Here is a 22811-nt window from a genome sequence, read left to right as displayed (position 1 = left end):
GCCAGAAATATTTCTGCACCCAGGCGCCTGTGACCCTAGGATCGGCCCTGCTCGTTAGCTAGCTATTTTAGCCTGTGAGCGTGGAGCCTCATGGTCAGTCTTTCTTGGTTTGTTTGTTTGTCATGTTTTTCCCTGCTTTGCCTTGTTTTGCCATGCCTGTTTCTGTTCTTTGCCCTTTGCTACTGACACTTGGGGTCCTTTATGCTTGTTCATGTCTGTACCTATATCTGTCCTGCTGCCTAGCAGAGCATATCTGCGTCCGAGCGCCTAGCAAAGCGTATCGGCATCGGATCCATGTTCCTGTCTGTCCATAGGTCTGTGTAGTATTTCCTTGTTCTGCATTAATGTTTCTGTATTTTGCCTTGTTATGTCCGATGCCCGTTTATGTTTGTATCTGTATCTGCGTCTGAGCACTTAGCAGAGCGTTATCTGCGTCTGGTTCTGTTATGCCTGTTCTGTTCTTGTTTGTGGCAGTTTACTCTGCTTCTGTTCATGTCTGTTTGTCCACCTCTGGAAGGGGTTTCTGGGTTCCCTGGAGGGGGAATCGGATCCTGTTTGCCATGCCTTGTTATGCTTTGCCTGGTTGCTCAATGTACTGCTGGTACCATTGTTGGTACCTTCTTGTTCCCGTTTCCTGCTGCCACTGGCTGGTTTATGCTCTGGAGTCGTCCCTGTCAACTACCGATGGTCAAGCCTATCCTCACCATCTAAAGATTTAGTGAAATCCGGGTAGTTTCTTAATTACGCCCCTCCAGAGTATTTCTAGTGAGTGGCGCAGTGGGTTCGGAGCTGCTGCGCGGTGCAGTACATTGGGCTCTCCTTTTCTTGTCTTTGTTTTTTGTATTTCGGTCATGCCTGACTTCCCGGAGGCTTAAACCCTCAATGTCTTTTCTTTTTAAAGGGGTTGTCCAGAACCCATAGTCAGGTCACACTTTACCTCTCCAAGTTACACCTCTAGCTGGAGGGAAGGGGTTAGGTCAAGAATTTGGCATCGGGAGGTCAAGAATTTGGCATCGGGGGAGGTTGCCATTTCAATTTTTGTCTCAGGCAGCAGAAGGGCTATGTGCTCCCCTGCCCCTTGCCACAAAGCACTGAGGGAAGGGGGCCCAAGCTGAACTCTTGCACCAGGGCCATGAGCACTTAGCTACGCCCCTGAGAAACATATAAGATAAAAAATAACTGACACCCCAAAATTCAGATAGCACTTTTCAGAATTTTAACAATGCTGACAAAAAGAATGTTGTACTGCCAAAAATGAGTAACTATACCAAACGACTGTTAAGCGAAATTGCATTTGCCAGTAAAATAAATTACACACGAATCCTTAATTCAAGCAGGCATTTAGCAATTTCCGAGTTTCTTAGAATAAATGTAACCTTCCTATTGGCACCTTTTTAAATTGAGGTCCGGAGTAAAACACACATCAAGGCACAGCCAGTAACATAGCATTAAAGAGCTGATTTATCATAGGCGTCTTATCATTTGAATTAAACACATTAAAGAAGAAATTAATTAGTATTTGCTTTAATAACATAACGTGAACATTGTTCAGAAAAAGTGCCAAGTTAATTATCAGAACTCATTGATCATTTGGTTTGCATTTGATTTTCATCCACCCTTGAAATAAATAGTAATACAAGAGTTTCAAACAGAGCAGTTCAAATGCGTCATAGAGTATGGCCTAGCATTATCAAAGGATGCATTTCAAACTCTGTCTATTGTCCTTTTGTGTCTTTATCAGAGTGTATAATTATGAGCATGGGCTTACAAGTGGTCAATTGTCTTAAGCGCAAAAGAGGTACAGTTGGGAGCGGAGCAAAGAGGATAATAAAACCTTGAAACACTTCAATACCCAACAACACAATGATCACAATGGAGAATCACAGAAGATGATGTTTGAATCACAAATATTGAAAATTGAGACGTGCTAGGAAATCAGATTCATGATGAATATAAACTGTGTTATAAATCTTCCATTCCTATATCAATTACTCCCTTGGTAAAGAAAGAGCACAGTTTCATTGACTAATTGCAGCAAAGGTTAAGCACCTCTTGTGACAAAAGAGCCTGGACTTTTACACTTAAAAAGATGTAAAATAAAATAATCAAAATAGTTATTGGCTGTGGCAAATCAGATTACATTTTATAGTATACCCACACAAGACACTAATCTTGTAGAACCTTTTTTTTTTTGCACCCCTGTTTTATATGCTGCAACTCGATAAAAAAAATGCAATGTGATTCCAATTTAAATAAATTATAATATTATGCTCGCATTAAATTGAACCACAGAAGGCAATGAGACTACAAATCCTCCAGTTTATGTTTTTTGCTTCAAATTTGCTAACCAATTTGTTGCTTTGATTCCTTTATATCATTCTGGAGACATTGTGATAATAAAAAATTGCCGGCAAGTTTAGTAACAAAAAATTTAAATAGCAATTGGTTTTTACAAGTTCAAGTAAGAAAAATAATTAGCGGCACTCACTGTACAGTAGTATACACTCCGCAGCTGTATTGAATATTTCAAAGGTCGGATACAGGCACTGCACAAAGGGTCAGGCAACAGCCGTTTCACGCTCCTCGCGCTTTGTCAAGCCTACAATGATCCGCTGTGGGGGTGGGATATACATCACTCCCTCTACTCCGGTCACATGACCATCACAGGTGAGTAATTACCATGACCATTAAAAACTAACACAAATCCTCAAATGAATATAAGATCATGTATCACAACACACCCACCCATAAAAACAAATTAAACAAAGACAGCAAGATCATTCTTATCATTAAGTCCTAATGGACCCATAGCACAGGTTCTGATAATCCAAACTGCTTGCCTCTGCAGGAGGAGACGCTTCCCATTACCTCCTCTTACTGGCATGTGAACCACCTCTAGTCCTGCACACTTCAGGACGTGTTTGTCACCTCTGTGTTCTTCATGTACATGGTTGATCAAACGTGTGGCTCCTACTCCTGTATCAATAGTCTTTTTGTGTTCCCTAAATCCGATATATAGGAGTCTGAAGGTTTTGCCAATGTAGAATTTTCCACACGGGCAAAAAAATTGCATACACCACATATTACGGTTTACATGATATAAAGCTTTTAACAGAATGCTGTACCCCCCTCCCCCCTATTATCAGGAATTTGGACTTTGAAGAAAAAATTGTGTTTACAATTGATAATCCGTTTCACCAATACATTAGGTTATTTTTTAGATACATCGATGACGTGTTTATAATCTGGACAGGGACAGAGGAGCAGTTTGGTTAATTTGTGGAGTTTTTAAATACTACCAATGACATGAATATGAGGTTTACTAGTCAGATACATCGCAGTGAATTGAATTTCTTGGATGTCAAAAATAAGCGCTAAAGATGGTGATATTTGCACCAGTGTGTTTAGGAAATTGACCTCCAGGAATTCCTTACTGCGGTTTGACAGTTTTCATCTGCTCCATGTCAAAAAGGCAGTTCCTTATGGACAATTCCTCCGTTTGAGAAGAATTGGGTCAGATGATACGGATTTTAAAAAGCAATGTATAGATCTTAAGTCTCATTTTCTACAGAGGGGTTACCCTGAGGTTGTCATTGATACAGCTTATCAGAGAGTAATTAGATTGAAGCAAAGTGACTGTGGCAAGAAAAAGAGAAGAACTATACAGCATAATCAGGAATATACTCGGGCTATATTTACGTTTGACTATACGCCGATGGCTCCCTTTATTAAGAAAGCCATCCTGAATAACTGGCAGATGCTGGTGCAGGATGATTCTCTTAAGGCTAAAACTATGATGAATCCCATCATTATCTTTAGGAGGAGTGGGACTATAGGGAATGCCATTGTCAGGAGTAACATACATATTGATGACGTTGACTGGTTAGGAAAATGTGTCCCTAATGGCAATTTCGCATGTGGAAAGTGTTCCATGTGCAGATTCATATATAAGTCCAAATTCCTGATAATAGGGGGGTATGGCATTCTGTTAAAAGCTTTATATCATGTAAAACGCAATATGTGGTGTATGCGATTTCTTTGCCCGTGTGGAAAATTCTACAACTGCAAAACCTTCAGACCCCAATATATCAGATTTAGGGAACACAAAAAGTCTATTGATACAGGAGTAGGAGCCATACGTTTGATCAACCATGTACATGAAGAACACGGAGGTGACAAACACGTCCTGAAGTGTGCAGGACTAGAGGTGGTTCACATGCCAGTAAGATAAGGGTATAGGAGTCGTCTCCTCCTGCAGAGGGAAGCGGCTTGGATTATCAGAACCAGTGCTATGGGTCCATTAGGACTTAATGATAAGAATGATCTTGCTGTCTTTGTTTAATTTGTTTTTATGGGTGGGTGTGTTGTGATACATGATCTTATATTCATTTGAGGATTTGTGTTAGTTTTTAATGGTCATGGTAATTACTGAACTGTGCTGGTCATGTGACCGGGGTAAAAGGAGTGATGTATATCCCACCTCCACACTGGATCATTGTAGGCTTGACAAAGCGTGAGAAGCGTGAAACGGCTGTTGCCTGACCCTTTGTGCAGTGCCTGTGTCAGACGTTTGAAATATTCAATAAAGCTGCGGAGTGTATACTACGGTGAGTGCCGCTAATTATTTTTCTTACCTGAAGTTCCTACAGCAGAGCACCACTGATTATCGCAATTTGTCTCATGCTTCCAAGGGTCTATTAGACGGTATACACACCTGGCAGTACCTGCTGAGTTTTTCTTTATGGTTTTTACAAGTTACCTTCTGCATCTGTCAAGTTTAAGTCCTCAAGCACATGGCCATAATATAAATATTCATAACCTACTATAAGCGCATATTGGGCCACATTTATTAATCTAATAACACCCATTTTTTGGTATAAAAAGGGTCTGAAAAAGTTGTGGCTGGCACAGGTTGCACAAAAAAATCACTTTATATGCAACTCTCACCAAAAGCTGATAAAGTAAGTGTGGCAAACCAGGTGCATGGCTTGGAAATCTTGGGTTCATAGTATGTATAGATCTAAAAAGTCCTTTGGCACTGCACAAGTCCTTCATAAGAGCTTTATGTCATCATTTGAAAAGCACATATATGAAATAAGTTGACGCATCAGGGTCTATACCAATCCTTAGCCATAGCCACTAATAGTGATGGACGAACACCGGCCGGGACGATTCGCAAACACAATCAAATTTTCACGAACCGCAAGTTCGAGGCGGGCCCCATTCACTTTAATGGCAGGCGAAAATAAAAAACCTTCAGGTCATATTTGCAGCAAACAAATACTTACTAGAAGTGCACAAATAGTCCCACACCATGGACAGTGACATACTAGAGGGGGATCAATGACAAAAATTCCAACAAAAAATATGTATTTTAATCATGGGCCATTTTTAATGTGTCTTAAAGGGAAATTCTCAAAAATGTGCCCTGCTGGAGCCTAGAAAAATCTTATTTTAGGCCACGGGAGTACAGGCTCTAAAAATTAGGCATTCATCTGACATAAAGGAAATTGTGATTATGTGGCTCTTGGTACATTATGCGGTCACTGAATAACAATTTTACTGTAGCCCACTGGAGTACAGGCCACAAACATTAGACAAACATTGGTACAGAAAAGATCAACTGATTATGTGGCTGGAGGTATATTAGACAGTCATTAAATATCAATTTTACTGCAGGCCAATACAAATACATATGTTTAAAAGAACTAAAAATATAAAATTGGATTAAAAACATTACTAACAAAATGCCCCCTCTTGAATAAACCCCAAATGATAATAGGTGAAATTCGATAACACGTGGTCGTCACAGGTGTTGAATTCCTCCAAGGACCCAACAATTAGGCATTCACCATACAGAAAAGATTAAGTGATTATGTGGCTGGAGGTATATTAGACAGTCATTGGATATCAATTTTACTGCAGGCCAGTGGAGTACAGGCCCCAAACATTAGGCATTCACCGGACAGAAAACATCAAGTGATTATGTGGCTGGAGGTATATTAGATGGTCATTGGATATCAATTTTACTGCAGGCCAGTGAAGTACAAGCCCCAAACAGTAGGCATTCACCAGAGAGAAAAGATGAAGTGGTTATTGGCTGGAGGTATATTAGATGGTCATCGGATATAAATTTTACTGCAGGCCAGTGGAGTACAGGCCCCAAACATTAGGCATACACCGGACAGAAAAAATCAAGTGCTTATGTGGCTGGAGGTATATTAGGCGGTTATTGGATAACAATTTTACTGCAGGACAGTGGAGTACAGGCCCCAAACATTAGGCATTCACCGGACAGAAAAGATCAAGTGATTATGTGCCTGGAGGTATATTAGACGGTCATTGGATAGCAATTTTACTGTAGGCCAGTACAAATACATGTCAAATACATATATTTATAAAAGAACTAAAAATATAAAATTGAATTAAAAACATGGTTAACAAAATCGCCCCTCTTGAATTAACCCCAAATGATAATAGGTGAAATTCGATAACACGTGGTCGTCATAGGTGTTGAATTCCTCCGAGGCCTCAACAATTAGGCATTCACCATACAGAAAACATCAAGTGCTTATGTGGCTGGAGGTATATTAAACAGTAATTGGATACCAATTTTACTGCCTGCCAGTGGAGTACAGGCCCCAAACAGGCATTCACCGGACAGAAAAGGCCTTTTATGCCGCTGTATTTACATAAGACAGGGACCATTCTTTGTTCTGGTTGGTGAAGGATATGTGTGGGCTGGCATGAGGAAATTCAATTAAATGTGGTCATCATAGGTGTTGAATTCCTTCGAGATCCATCCCTCATTCATTTTTAGAAATGTGAGGTAGTCCACACTGTTGTGAGCTAGGCGAGTGCACTTATTGGTCACTATTCCCCCTGCTGCGTTGAACGTCCTTTTTGACAGGACACTGAACGAGGGGAAAGCCAAAATTTCCATAGCAAATTGTGCCAGCTCTGGCCACAGGTCAAGCCTGCACACCCAGTAGTCCAGGGGTTCCTCGATTATCAGAGCAACCACATCGGCCGTTAACCCGATGTAGTTGGACACCTGTCAGTCTAGGCGTTCCCTGAGGCTGGATCCGGAGGGTGACTGTCGATGGGTTGGCTTCAAGAATGATCTCATATCCGAAGTGACTAACACATCTTCAAACCGCCCTCTTCTTGCATGTGCGGTAGGATTGGTACCCTCAACTGTTTCTCTGTGGGCGGAAATTCCACTGCCAGTGCCCGCAACAGCAGAATGCAGCATCTCTCGCTGCAAGGCCTGAAAATGCTGCATTCTGACATTTCTCTGTGATGCTGGTAACATGTCCGCCATTTTGAGTTTATACCGGGGGTCTAGGTACGTTGCCACCCAGTACTTGTCCTTGCCCTTTATGCTTTTTATACGGGGGTCCCTCTTCAAACAATGGAGCATGAAGGCCCCCATTTGCACTAAATTGGAAGGGGTGGGGCCCCCTGGCTCCTGCTCATCGCCCAGGAGAATGTCATCCTCGGTCTCCTCCCCCATCCACGAACAACAACAGGGATCCCTGAAAAGTTTAAAGCCTGCTCTTCTTGCTCCTCCTCCTCCTCCGCCCAGGCACCATCCTCCTCTGACTCCTGCTGACTTGTCTCAGATGGAGTAGCCCCCCTGGGAAATCATTCAGCATTGCGACTTCCTCATCTTCCAGCTTCTGCTCCTCGACGGCTTGATCAATGACACAACGCAATGCATGCTCCAGAAAGAAGGCGTAAGGCACGATGTCACTGATGGCACCCTGACTGCGACTGACCAGTTTGGTGATATCTAATCAAATAGCCGCAGAAGTATGCATGCATCGCGCATGAGCAGCCACTGGCGCGGTGAAAAGAAACCAAGCTCTCAAGAACCTGTCCTGCTGCAGAGTTTGTACAGCTAGTCATTAAAGGCACGTTACTGCTGGAGCAGCCTATCAAGCATACACAAGGTGGAGTTCCAGCACGTCAGGCAGTCACTAAGTCAGATGTCTAACGGGCTGTTTCAGCGCGCTCAGCAGATTGGCGCCGTTGTCGCACACCACTTTACCAACTGTCAAATTGAGCGGGGTTAGCAACTGTCACGATCAGTGTGGGGGGAAACGCCACACAGAACACAGGAGGGAAGGCGAACAGCAACTGGGCCTGGAAACTAGGGAAGAAACAGGTAACTTCCTAGACAACCCTAATCCGGGCCCTGACTACCTATCAATATGAATAGACCTTGAAGGTAGGAATATTCATAAGCAGGATACCTAGGCCCTGATTTCCCTATAAGGCCCTGAAATAAGTATAGGACCAGAGACAACCCATTCCTCCCCAGATGGACGAATGGAAGTCTCTGTCTCAGGCCCAGATACAACAGGGAATATAACAAATACAAACAAATAGAACACTTAACTTCTGTAAAGATGGAAGAACAGGAACACCAGAGAGGATCTCACACCAGCTCAGCCAAACCCAAATGAAGCTATCAACCGTATAGTCAGAAGGGTGGGGTAAGACTATAAAGGTTAGAAGTGATGACCACTGAGAAACAGCTGAGAAAAGGGAAGGTGTCATTAACCTTATCAACAATGATTTAAGAGAAATCAAGGAGGCTGTTAGATTCCTCCAAGCTCAGCCAATCTCCTTGATTTCCTGACATCAGTCACCAGAGGGACCATGACAGCCACTGATCGGCCTGTGACCGCAGAGCGGAAAGCAGTGCAGGTACGGCGTGGCCCTTGGCTTTCAGGCACATCAGCCGCAGCACAGCATGGCCACGTCTCACCTGGCACATCAAATAGGTTCTGGGGAGCTTGGGAGGTACAGTGCAAGAAGCAGTAGCAGTGGAAAAGGAGGAGTCAGCCAAGGAGGAGACGGAGGATGAAGTAGAAGGAGGAGAAGAGGCAGGCCTGCATGCAATCCGTGGTGGTAACACCAAATCCACACGGGTGCCACGGATTGCTTCCTCGACAGCCGTTATGTACCTTCCCTGCCCGTGTTTTCTAGACCACGTGTCTGTGGTCTGATGTATCTTGGCACCGACACTGTGTGCCAGAGATACATTCACTTGCCGCCGAACGTGGCCATATAGCTCTGGGATGCCCTTATGGGAGAAATATTTCCTTCCGGGGACCTTCCATTGCAGTGTGCCAATGGCCACAATTTTTCTAAAGGCCTCTGGGTCCACCAGTTAATATGGCAGTAGTTGGTGGGCTAGCAGTTCTGACAAGCCAGCGGTCAACCGTTGGACAAGAGGGTTATCCGGCGTCATCAACTTTTTACATTCAAACATTTGGTCCACGGAAGCCTGCCTTTTGCCGGATGAACGCGACGACGGCATGGTGGAAGGTGGAGTGGAGGACAAATTTGAGGAGAGAGGATAAGGAGAAGGGGCAGGATGTGGAACGCCAGGAGTGTGTCTTTGTGGGTTCTGATGGTGTTGCTCCCACTGGGCTCGGTGATGGGAGGCCAGGTGCCTTCTTAAGGCGGTCGTCCCTAGGTGAATGTTGGGCTTACCGCGACTTATGCGTTGACAGCACAGGCTGCAGATGGCAACACTATTGTCAACAGCTGACACGTTAAAAAAAGCCCACACTGCGGAGCCATGTGCCGGCATCCTGGGAGTGCCAGATGTGACCGTGCATGGTGGATGGCTCTCTCCAGATACATTTGCAGTCTGCTTTTTGCCTCCTGTGCACTGCGAGTTCTGCCTGCTTCTCCTCCCTCTCCTCCCTATCTGCTGCTCTGTCTCTCCTTCTGAACTCCCCTCCTCTTCCTCTCTTGTTGGCACCCACATGACATCCATCGACATGTCATCATCGTCACCTTCACCACCACTGACATTAGAGATCTCGGAGTGCTTGGGCTGATCTGGGTACTGCCGGTATATCAATCCCCTCTATCAGTATTTTGTGGAAACAGGTATATAAAACCCCTTAACGAGTATTTGCTGAAAGCTGGTATATCAAACCACTTAATCAATAGTTGGTGGAAGCCAGTGTATCGCAGGCTTCAATGAATATTTGGTGGAAGCCAGTATATCAATCCCCTGTATCAGTATTTGTGGAAACAGGTATATGGAACCCCTTAATGAGTATTTGATGGAAGCAGGTAAATCAAACCCCTTGATCAATATTTGCTGGAAGCCGGTGTATCGCAGGCCTCAATCAATATTTGGTGGAAGCCGGTATATCAATCTCCTCTATCAGTATTTTGTGGAAACAGGTATATAGAACCCCTTATTGAGTATTTGCTGGAAGCTGGTATATCAAACCCCTTAATCAATATTTGGTGGAAGCCGGTGTATTGCAGGCCTCAATCAATATTTGGTAGAAGCTGGTATATCAATCCCCTCTATTTTTATTTTGTAGAAACAGGTGTATCACACCCCTCAATCAGTATTTTGTGAAAGCAGGTATATCAAACTCCTTAATGAGTATTTTGTGGATGCAGGTATATCACACCGGGGGGGGGGGGGGGGGGGGGGCAACAGGTATATCACACCAGTTGCAATTAGTTATTCCAACAGTGTTTGTCCCTCTATAAACCTGCGGTATCTCAGCAGAACCTCACACAACTGCTGCACAATACAAATGCACTATAATATACTTTCTATGTTAGAAAGTATATTATAAGTATATCACACCCCTCGGTATGTCACGCCTATCGATAGGACACACGGTAGGACTTTTGTGGCCCTATTACCTAGTGTTTGGTGTCCCTAACAGTCTGTCCCTGCTCCACACAGCAACCTCTCCCTACACTGGCAGAAAAACAGAATGTAAAATGGCTGCCAGATCGGGTTTATTTATAGGGTAGGGGGTGTGTGCATGTGCTGAAATGTCTCAATTGGATGTCCTGTCCCACCTGATGAATGTGTCATGGGTCAAAGTTCGCCGCTATGCAAAAAAATATGGCGCGTGAGAATATCGCTATATGTTTGCATGTTTGGCGAATGGCGAGAGAACAAAGTTTCGTCGCGAAACGACCGCCGGGCGAACCGCAAGGCCATTTCTAGCCACTAAGTACTAGTGTAGTTAGAAATGTGTCAGCCTATTTCATGTGAAGTGTGTGCTTTTAAATTGATTAAATAAAGCTTCAATCAGACTTTTTTTTTATGTCTTAAATACTAAGCTAGAAGATACCACATTGAAAATATAGTACCAAATAGCATTTATTATGTAGAGAAAGTTAATGCAAGCCACTTACTAACATATTGTGATTGTTCATATTGTTTCATTTGCTGTCTGAATTCATTTTTCTAACACATACACTGCTCATTTCCATGGTTATGACCACCCTGCGATACATCAACGCAGGGTGGTTAAAGTAGGAAAAAGCACCAGACTATGTGCGCCTCTATGGTCCTGACCACCAGAGATGCCAGCGCTTTCTCCTATAGTGTACAAACACGACCACCGCTGATGGATTGCAGGGTGGTTGTAACGATGGTAACAAGCATTTTATAATGTGATGGAAAAATAAATGCAACCAGCAAAGGAAGCAATATGGACAATCACAATACATTAGTAAGTGGCTTGTATTCACTTTCTCTACATGATAAATGGCACTTTCTGAAGTGCCACAATCCCTTTAAGGACCCCTTTACACTGGTTGAACATTGGCCAGATCGCTAACAGGTTTTTTAAGGATCTAACAGTGTAAAGGTGGCGCCAATTATCGATGAACGAGCAAAACATCGGGTAAAATGATTAGAGATGAGCGAATCAAAGTTGACAAAGTGGAATTCGATACGAAATTTCAGGAAAAATGTTATTCGCACCAAATCCGAATTTCCTCATGCTTCGTGGTAACAAATCGTATTTTTTCCTAAAATGGCTGCTGCACATGTTAGCACATGAAGCAAAGACCTCTGAAAACGAGGGATCACCCACAATGCTATGCATGCAGCCAATCATCAGCCAGCCAGCCCCTGTGATGTCACAGCCCTATAAATAGCATCAGCCATCTTGGATTGTGCCATTTTCCAGTGTAATAAGTGCAGGGAGAGACGTGACAGGCGCTAGGGACAGTGTTAGGAAAGAATTTATTGTGCTGAAAAAAAACGATTCAGAAGTTCAGGGAAAGATTATTCATAGTGTAGGGAAAGGATAGGGAGGCATTATCTACAGTATAAAAGGAGAACAGCGTCCAACTGGATAATAGGAGCTATTCTATTACACCTTGCTGCACTAACTGGGGATCCAAATTGCAATAAATGATAGCTCAGTAATTCCAGCAAACCTTGTTATTGGGGTGCAAGTGCTGTGTGATACAGTAATTTACGGGATGTAATAATAGGAAATATACGTATGTCCTATTAACTGTTCTGCGGTGAATTTTGATTGCTATACTTTTTTTGGGGGTGTATTAATAGGAAAAAGAATACGTGTTAATTGCCGTTCTGCAGTGATGTTAAATTGTACTACAACCATTTACGGGGTGTATTAATAGGACATATAAGTACATCCTATTAGCTGTTCTGAGGTGAATTTTGATTGTTATACTTTATTATTGGGGGTATTAATAGGAAAAAAATACGTGTTAATTGCCATTCTGCTGTGAAGTTACATTGTACTACAGCCATTTACGGGGTGTATTAATAGGAAATATATTTACGTCCTATTAGCCATTCTGTGGGGAATTTTGATTGTTGCTGCTTTTTTTGGGGTGTGTTTTAATAGGAAAAAGAATACATCTTAATTGCCGTTCTGCAATGAAGTTACATTGTAATACAGCCTTTTTTGGGGTGTATTATTTTAATTTTAATTTAATTCTTTTATTATACAGTATCTCAGACAGACAAGTGACAGGCCCTTCAAAGGGAACGAGCAGTGGTCCAAATGTTTCTGTCGCAGGCAGAAATAGCAGAAGAAGAAGGGGGGTGGCAGCAGTAGTTGCAACGAGAGGCCTGAGCTCACAGTGTCATCTAGCGGTCGTGTCTTGACCAGCATCCCAGTGGTGCTTGAATGGTTGACTGAGTCTTTGACTTTGTCGCAAGTTACATTAGAAACCCCCAGACAAGAGTCGGTGGATTCCTCTGACATGATGCTTAGTTGGCATTGCCTGGAAGCAGGCACTGTGCACCTAACTGTCATCAACCTGCCTCTGTCATTTTTTGTTCCTCCTGTTTATATGCCGTAGGCTAGGATTCACTTTTCAGCGAGGACTAGCTACTAGAGGACAGTCAGCAGCTACTGCCCAGGTGAGATCTGGAGGACACATCTGCCGCTTACTCCGGTCGGCGGGCAAGTAGTGATGATGAAAGTCACGTGGGAGAATGTGTTGGGAGTGGTCAGGCTTCTGGCCCTAAGACCATTGTGGGCGACATCAGTGACATGCAGACAGTAGTGGATGATGATGATGTAGCCAATCGCACTTGGGAGCCGGGTGAAAAAGGGGCTTCACCATCATCAGGAGAAGAGGGTGACAGCTTGCTCTTAAGGCAGTGGCTGAGCCAGCAAGGTGGTAGCATGGCCGTGAGTCAGCAGGGTGGCAGCAGTGGGAGGTCGAGAGCCAAATGTGCCTGGGGTAGACCACCTGCTTCACAGTAGCCTACCTGCCCGGAAAGTAGCAGTGAAGGCGTTCACAGAGGCAGCAGTAGCAGGCAGTCAGTGTGGAGTGTTGGGGGAAAATGGCATACTCTGCATTGTGGCAGTATTTTGTTAAGCCCCCGGAGGAGGTGAACATGGCCATTTGCTGAATTTGTGGGCAGAAAGTGACACATGGCAAGGGTGCCATGGCCCTGTGTCAACACATGCAGCGTCACCATAAAGTGGCCTAGGAGAACTGTGGCTCCGATTTGGTGGTCCAGCCTGCCGCAGCAATCGCTGCATCACCAAGTGGCACGCACCCAATTTCATGCAGTCAAGGCTCCACCACCTCTGCCGAAGGGAACCTGTCTGTACTTCCCATCATCTGCTGGTCCTGATGCTCCTGTTCCCCGTCCTCCTACTCCTTATCAGTCATTTGGTCAGCAATGGATCAATGAAGCGATTGCCAAGAGACAACAGTATGCGTGCACTCATCTAACGGTGCAGAAGCTGAATGTGCTCCTGGCCAAGTTGCTGGTGCTGCAGTCCCTCCCTTTCCAAGTGGTATACTCTGCACCTTTCAGAGAACTGATGGCTTGTGCCGATGCCGAGGTGGAAAGTCCCAAGCCATCATTTCTTTGCATTCCTTTGGCAGTATCAGCCCTGCATGCATATCTAGAACAGAAGGTGGGCTAGTCCTTGAGCCTGTCGGTGTCTGCCAAAGTGCATAGCAGCGCCGACGTGTGGAGCTGTAACTACAGTCAAGGACAATATATGTCCTTTAAGGCCCACTGGGTAAATGTGGTTCCTGCACAGCCACACCAGCAACTTGGCCAGGTGACCCCGCTTCCGCCTCCACGTTCTCAAGCCGTTTGTCGTGTGACACTCTCCGCCTCGGACTCCTCATCCTCCACTATTCCCTCAGCCTCCACTGCAGGGACAATTCACAGTGCCCCATCAGCATACCACATATGCAGGGTACGGCAGTGTCACGTTGCTATGCACCTAGTTTGCATGGGCGAACAGAGTCACACAGGGGAGGAACTGATCCACGTCCTTCTTTAAGAAATCAAATCCTGGCCTTCTCCTCAACAACTTAAAATCAAAACCATGGTGACCGACAACGGGAAGAACATGGTGTCGGCGCTGCATCAAGGAGGACTGAGCCATGCGCCCTGCATGGCGCATGTGTTCAATCTGGTTGTCAGGCAGTTCCTGAAATCTTCACCCCATCTGCAAGACATCCTGAAAATGGCCAGGAAACTTTGCATGCACTTCAGCCACTCGTACACCACAAAGCACACCCTCCTTGAGTTGCATCAGCAAAACAGTGTCACCCAACATAGACTGATATGCAACGTTTCCACCCGTTGGAATTCCACCCTCCATATATTGGACCGATTATATGAACAGAGAAAGGCCATAAACGATTTCTTGATGATACAGATGGACAGAGGTACTGCCCTGTGTAACTTCAATGTTAGCCAGTGGCAGCTCATGCGTGACACCTGCCGTTTGCTCGGGCACTTTGAGGATGCTACTTTGTCAGTTGCCAGGACTACGGGATGAACAACATCATTCCACTGATTCATATCCAGGAACAGATGCTGCTAAATATGGCTGGCCAGGGGAGAGGAGACATGGCGATTACATCTCACATGAGCCCTTTTGGGGCTGAACTAAACGAGGAGGAGGACATTCGAACACAAGCAATAGAATAGAAATGGGTGTTTTTTCTACACAGGTGACAGGAGGAGGAGCAGGAGGAGCTGGAGGAGCTACAGGGTGATGTGGAAGATGAGGCAGATGACCCAGACACACCGTGGCAGTATGCAGTGGAGATGGAGGCAGGGAGTCCCTCCGAGTCACTTTTGCAAATGGCACGATGCATGCTCAGTTGCTTGCGTAGTGATAGCCAAATTGTCACCATTTGGCAGAGGGATGACTACTGGCTCTCCACCATGTAAGACCCTTGTTACTGGTCCAAAATGGGGGCCTTTTTTAACACCCAATGAGAGGGAGGACAAACTGAACTACTATCAAGACATCCTATGTAGTTAGTTGGCCGCTGCCTATGTGCACCATCGCCCATCCTCTCAAAGGTCTGACCAAATGGGCCTCCTGCACTCACGTTCCACTGCCATGGCTGCTGAGGGAGCAGTACCACCTCCATCTGCAGCAACTTAAGTATAGAGTGGCTGATGAGCAGTTTTCTTCACCCGCCTACTGAAAAAACTACTCACCAGCAGCAACAGGTATACAAAGAGCAAACAAAAAACTCCAAATGGATCCAGCGAGTAAAATCAATGATTCTTTATTTCTTCATTTAAAAAAATGTATAAACAAGTAATCCTCCTGCATAAAATCAATGCTTTTCAACATAAGACAGGTCTTCTTCATGTATTCATTTCTTTTAAATGAAGAAATAAAGAATTATTGATTTTAGTCGTTGGATCAATTTAGACTTTTTTGCTGCCTCTATGTTGGGTGTGAACACAGCCTGGATCCGTGCAGAGCAGGTCAGAGCACCTTTACCACTTGAGAGCTAGACTTTGTTCTTTTTACAAGAGATAGAGCAAAACCTGAACCAGTAGGTTGTGGCATACTTGGAGTGTACCCTGCCACCCAACATCGAAGATCCCCTGGACTATTGGGCACTACTCCTCATGATGCTGCCACCTCAACACTCTCTCACTGGGCCACTTTGTGGTGTCCTCATCATGCGGTCTCTTCATGATGCTGCCACCTCACCACTCTGTGGTCTCCTTATGCTGCTGCCACCTCAACACTCTGTGGTCTCCCCATGCTGCTGCTACCTCACCACTCTGTCACTTGGCCACTCTGTAGACTTCTCATGCTGTTCCCACCCTCCCCACTCCATGACTGGGCCACTATTTTGCCTTTTTGGCCTGGAAGACATTAGCATTTATTTGACCTTTCTTCTGATCTGTCAGAAGGAAGGAACAATGAGGCATACAATGGATCCTGTCTATGTAGCAGCTGTAAGCCCTGTATGACATGGTCCCTATTTTGCATCAGAATTGGCTTATGATTTGGTAGCCAAAAGCAGGAGTGGGTACAAAACACAGAAGACATGCAAATATTCAATTTATGTGTCATATCTATTTTGGATCCACTCCTGTTTTTTGGCTTTAGCAATACTGATGGATTACTGACCAAATGCTGACAGAGTGAGGGCAGATGCTCAACAGACAGGATCCATTTTTGGGGGTTATTGTTCTGAGGAAGTTTAAGGGAAGGGCAAAATAATCAGTGACGTCAACACAAACTTACTGCTGACACCCTCTCCACTCTGTCAGGGGGCTTTACTTGTATAAGCGTTTAATAGAACAGGTTCTGTAGAAATATTTGTGGAATCAGCTGACGACGGTGTAAAAGGAGTGTGCTCTCATGCTATAGTAGGATCTTGGGCCTCTGAATGGTTCTTTATACCTAGCACTAACATTGACCTATAAGGCTGAGTTCACACTTGAATGAACAGCAGACTCCTTATGCGTGTTTCTGCAAGGCACAGTGTTTTACACCACTATACAAGCTCTATGCAGCCAGGAAATAGCTGTTTTTCAACAAGATTCACCACAAATAAATTCAGATCGAATCAAATCTATTTGGAAAATTTGGCAAACCGACCAAATCAAATCTTTGAGAAATTGGCTGTTCTCTAAAAATGATCTTTCATGCAGTCACCTAAATCATAACTTACTGGCAGTAGATTGTGCCATCTAAAGAGCACTCTACTGCCACCAAACAATGATTCTGTAAGGGTATGAGCGATGGAATTAGTAAATCCTCCTTCCTATACTGTGGAAGAGATCGCTGCATATATGCAGCAGTCTCCTTTACTGACAAGTAGGTGATTGCCTGGAAGGGACAGTTCTGCTAAATAGTGCAGTGATTATTTTAGATTATTTTACCTACTATGTAGTTTGCATCTCAAGTAAAAGTAATTATGCTTTAGAGTGAATTAGCAAAAATCTATCAGTTAGAATGGGGAGCCACTTTTAAACGCGTCTCCTGCTCTGGTAGACCCAACTCAGTCATGCATTATATGATCTTCAATTTTGAATAGCTAGCATGTACTATAATGCTACATTTCTGTTGCAGTGGATGTTCCTGGAGAAATGTCTTGCCAAACGCAGTTTCCCCCAGAGGTAACTGTGGATAGTCGGGAATTAAAGAAGCTAATCAGTTTAATTTTAAAACACAACTGTCTTTATGATATCGTTAATAAGACTCTGTAAACAAAATGAAGGGGCATTTGTCATTTTTCTATGGGACCATATGAATTCTAGTTGTACCTCTAACCATTCCTTCTGTCAGTATTAAAAGCTAACCCTAACAAATAGAAATATAATGATTATACTTATTTCTTTTGGCTTTTAAATGGCACTCGAAAGAGCAACTTAGTGGATCCAATATTTCTCAATAGTTCAGCTTTGATAGAGCATTATACTAATATCCTATTTCTAAAGTTTCAAATTCATTCTTTGATGTATCAATCACACTGCCCCATGCTGTCTACTCTCAAATGTCAACATGACACATGTGCCACAACCACATAATTGTAAAAAATCTAACACTGCTGGATTTTATACAAGACTGAAAGGTTCACTGTACTTATTACCAGTGGTAAGGGCCGGTCATAGGTGGATTCCTGATATCTTGTCACTGTGTGGTCAGTTTGACTTGATGACTTTCTGCTGACTAATCTTGACATCTTTAAGCCTGAGAAATCACCCATATATGGTTAGTTATAAAGGTCTTTTAAATCACATCCCAGTCCTAATAGAGGATTAAGTTCTTTATGGATAGAAATCCTTTCTGGTGAGATATCTATACATTAAATGCTGTGCAGTTAAGCAGCATTTACCATCGTGCTTGTTCTCTATCTAATATTTGTATTGTGGGGAGCAACGCGTTTCATTGAGTGCACAAGGTATTTTAACTTCTCTTACTCCTCTACTTTACTACTAAGAACCCAAATCAATTCAATCCCAAACCATTAGGATGGTCAAAAAACCTTCAAAGTGATTCCTTCTCGGTAAAATGTTGAGCTTAAGGCTAAATTCCAACATGTTATTAAAAAGTGATACAACATAACAGTTGTAAAGAAAGGCATACAGACAGTATATCGTTCAGAGTTGGTAAAAGGGTATAAAACAAGACAAACATGACATTTCATAGCCACTACAGACACACAATCACAGCACCCTGATATCAGGTTACAAGTGAATAGTCACTGCTCATCCATTAAAATCAAACTTCAATATACTAATGGGCTAGCCTAATGTCATCACACATAAGCTAAATACTGCAATAATAAAGTACTTTAGAGTTAGTCATAATAGCAAATATTTCACTGTATATTTATTGAAAAAAGGGCATCATTTAACAAAATTGGTCAGTTTTATCAAAACAGAAGTTGAGCGTCTGGCTATAGCTGTTAATTAGGCTCTAGCTATGGTTAGAGATGAGCGAAGTTTTCAAAAATTCTATTCGGATACTTCAACAAATTTTTCCAAAAATTTGCTTCGTTCAGAATTAATTTGTCACGAGGCACGTTAAATCAGCTATATCCCAGCCTGCAGGGAGACTATCTCAGTGTACATCACTGTGCATTGCAGCAACATGCACAGCTAGTGGTAGAGCTTTCTGGCAGTGAAACAGTCTCTGTGCGTCAGTATTATAGGCAGGTAACAGGTGTCCCTAAAAGGCTGAGTTCACACTTCAGTTATTTGATCAGTTACAGGTCAAAAACACAGAACAGGTGCAGATCTTTTCATGTTACCTTATCTGAGAGTAGGATTGGCTCCTGATTTTGGCTCACCATACAGTAACTGCTGGAATTAACTGACCAAATAACTGAAGTGTGAACACAGTTTTACAGGTTAATGTTAACATTAGGTATAATGTACTTAACAATGCAGTGGTCCAAAATTCTACAATAGAGTGAAAGAACTCTCATTTTACACCGTCTGCTGATTCCACATAGATTGCTAGATAACCTTTTCTGTTGGTCAATGATACAAGTATCATTTGGCCAACAGATTGGTAAGGGAGTCAGCAGTAAGTTTGTGTTGATGTCAGTGTTTATTTTCTCCTTGTTCTGATCCATCAAAACAATTTCCCAAAACATGTATCCTGTCTTTTGAGCATCCACCTTTACACGGTCAGTATTTGGTCAGTAATTGATCAGTATTGGTAAGGGAAAAGCAGGAGTGGGTCCAAAACAGATATGAAACATGATGGAAATATTTGCATGTCTTCTGTGTTTTGGACCCACTCCTGCTTTTGGACCCAGTCATGATCAAATCATGATGCAAAATACTGACCATGTGATAGATGCCTTATGGTTGCTCCAAAGACAGAATCTATTGTGTTTTTCATTTTTTGGTTCCTCTGACAGATCAGAAGAAGGATAAAATAAATGGTGATGTTAAGAAGGCCAAACAGGGACACTAGCGCCCCCATCACAGAGTGGTGAGAATGGAAACAGCAAGATGAGTCAACATAGCGCCCCCATCACAGAGTGGTGAGAATGGAAACAGCAAGATGAGTCAACATAGTGACCCAGTCACAGAGTGGTAAGGGTGGCAGCAGCAAGAGGAGTCAACATAGTGGCCCCGTCACAGTGTGGTGAGGGTGGCAACAGCGAGAGGAGTCAACATAGTGGCCCAGGCACAGAGTGGTGAGGATGGCAACAGCATGAGGAGTCAACATAGTAGCCCAATCACAGAGTGGGGAGGTGGGGGGGAAACAGGAGTGACAATAATAGCACAATATTGTGGCAGTAGGAGAAGATGAGAGCAGAGGCACCAGGTGTGTAGCATAAAGCGGATGGCAGCATCAGTATACTGGCTGAAGCAAGTGGCCAGAAGTAACGGGACATTTTTCACAATGTTCTGGTGTGGCAGCACACTGCAGTCAGAACATTACTGCCGGAATGATCTAGTCTGATGCATCAGGCACCGGAGTGTGGAAATCCTGACCCACACCTCATCTTAAAAAGGGTTAATCTCTCTACATCTTTGGGGTAATTATGCAACCCGCCGCACTAAACACCCACTCTGATGCCACTCTTAGCCATGCAGGAAAACACAATTAAAGTTTGGCAGCCCATTAGTCCAGGGAATCTTGGATCTGGGGTGACAGGGTGCAGTCCAAGTATCTCACCACCTGCTGGTTCAAGTTCGGCTCCATGTCCCGCTGCTGCTGGCTGGTTTCTTCAGTTGGCGGGTGAAGAACTGTGCTCATCTGAGACCTGAGACTCAAGTTACTGCTGACGGAGCTCCTGCTGCTCCTTCTTCCCCCTACAGCAGTTATGGCAGTGGAGTGTGAGTGCAGAGGGTCCCCACAGTCAGACCTTCGTGAGGATAGGAGATGGTGCACATATGCAGCAACCAACAGACAACATAGGATGTTAGCAGTTGAGTTTATCATCCATCTCAGCAAATGAAAAAAAGGCCCCCATTTTGGACTGGTAGCGAGGGTCTAACAGCCAGTAGATGGAGAGCCAGTAGTCATCTCATCGAATGGTGATAATGTGGCTGTCACTACGCAAGCAACTCAGCATGCATCTGGCCATATGTGCAAGGGAATTGGAGGAACTCCCTGCCTCCATTTCCACTGCATACTGCCACTGTCTGTTGGGGTCATCTGCATGATCTTTCTTATTGTCCTCTAGCTCCTCATGCTCCTCCTTCTTTTTCTCTCTTGTCGCTTATGCAGATAAACCACCTATTTCTGTATATATTTCCTGTAAGTTAATGTCCTTCTCCTCCTCATCCTCCTCCTCCGCCAATTCAGTCCCCACAGGGCTTAGGCAGCCATGAGATTTAGGTGCCACGGCTCCTGTCCCCGGGTGAGCCAGATTTATCAGCATCTTCTCCGGGATGTGAAGGTGTGGAATGACATCATTCATCACGTAGTCCTGGCGACTGACAAATAAAGTGGTCTCCTCAAAGGGCCTGAGCAAACGGCAGGTATCACGCATGAGCTGCCACTGGCTAACTTCGACATTACACATGAGAGTACCCGTATCTGCCTGAATCATGAAGAAATCATTCATGGCCTTCCTTTGGTCATATAGTCATCCAACATGTGGAGGGTGGAGTTCCAACATGTGGAAACGTCACATAGCAGGCGATGTTGGGTAACACTATTCTGCCTTCACAGCTCAAGGAGGGCATATTTTGGCGGTAAGAGTAGCTAAAGTGCATGCACAGTTTCATGGCCATTTTAAAAATTTCTTGCAGTTGAGTGAAAGAATTCAGGAACCGGGTTATAACCATATTAAAGACGTGTGACACGCAGGGTGCATGGGTCAGCTCCCCTTGAAGCAGCACAGACATAATTTTCTTCCCGTTATTGGTGACCATGGTTCCGATCTTCAGTTTGCAAAGAGACAGGCAGGATTAAATTTATAAGTTGATGACGTGAAGCAGTTCATCCTTAGTGTGACTCTGTTTGCCCAGACTGACCAGGTGCTAAACAGCATGACATCGCTGTGCTCTGTATTGGTGGTATGCAGGAGGACCACTCTGAACCATGCCTAGGCTGAGGACAAGGTGGAAGATGAGGCAGAGGAGGACACTGAAGCCAGAATCACAGCATTAGAGTATGGAGGCGGCATTGCCATAACCTGGCCAAGTTGCTGGTGTGCCTGGGCAGGAACTATTTTTGCGCAGTGGTCCGTAAAGGACATATATTTTCCTTGATCATAGTTACAGCTCCACATGTTGGCGCTGCAATGAACTGTACCAGACACCTACAGGCTCAAGGACTGGCCCACCCTCTGCTTAATATATGTGTGCAGGGCTGGTATAGACTTTTTGGAGAAGTAATAACGGCTTGAGACTCTCTACCTTAGCTCAGCACAAGCCAACAGTTCTCTGAAACGTTCACAGTCAACCACATGGAAAAGGAGGGACTGAAGTACTAGTAACTTGGCAAGGAGCACGTACAGCTTCTGCGCTGTTGGATGAGTGTATGTATACTGTTGTGGACTTTTGAAATCACCTCGGTGATCGATTGCTTGCAAAACGCATGATGAGAAGGAGGAGCATCAGGACCAGTAGACAATGGGAAGGAAACACAGTTCCCTTCTGCTGAGTTGCTGGAGTCCTGACTGCTGGAGAAGGGGTGCGGGTGACTGGGAGATGAATCAAGCTGTACCACAACATTAGTGCCATGGTTTTCCAAGGACATTTTATGTTGATGCTCTATGTGTTGACATAGGGCCATGGTGCCAAAATTGGCACCCTGGCT

The 22811-nt window shown here is 44.0% G+C and overlaps 1 protein-coding gene across 1 annotated transcript in view; it reads right to left on the bottom strand.

Moving 5' to 3' along the window:
* LOC120998109 (collagen alpha-1(XIX) chain-like) overlaps positions 1-22811 on the bottom strand; it is a 378018-nt gene that overhangs the window by 314649 nt on the left and 40558 nt on the right. The window lies entirely within an intron of this gene.

The sequence above is a fragment of the Bufo bufo genome, chromosome 4, assembly GCF_905171765.1.
Source record: "Bufo bufo chromosome 4, aBufBuf1.1, whole genome shotgun sequence".
Taxonomy (NCBI): Eukaryota; Metazoa; Chordata; class Amphibia; order Anura; family Bufonidae; genus Bufo; species Bufo bufo.
This window is presented reverse-complemented; position numbering and strand designations above follow the sequence as displayed.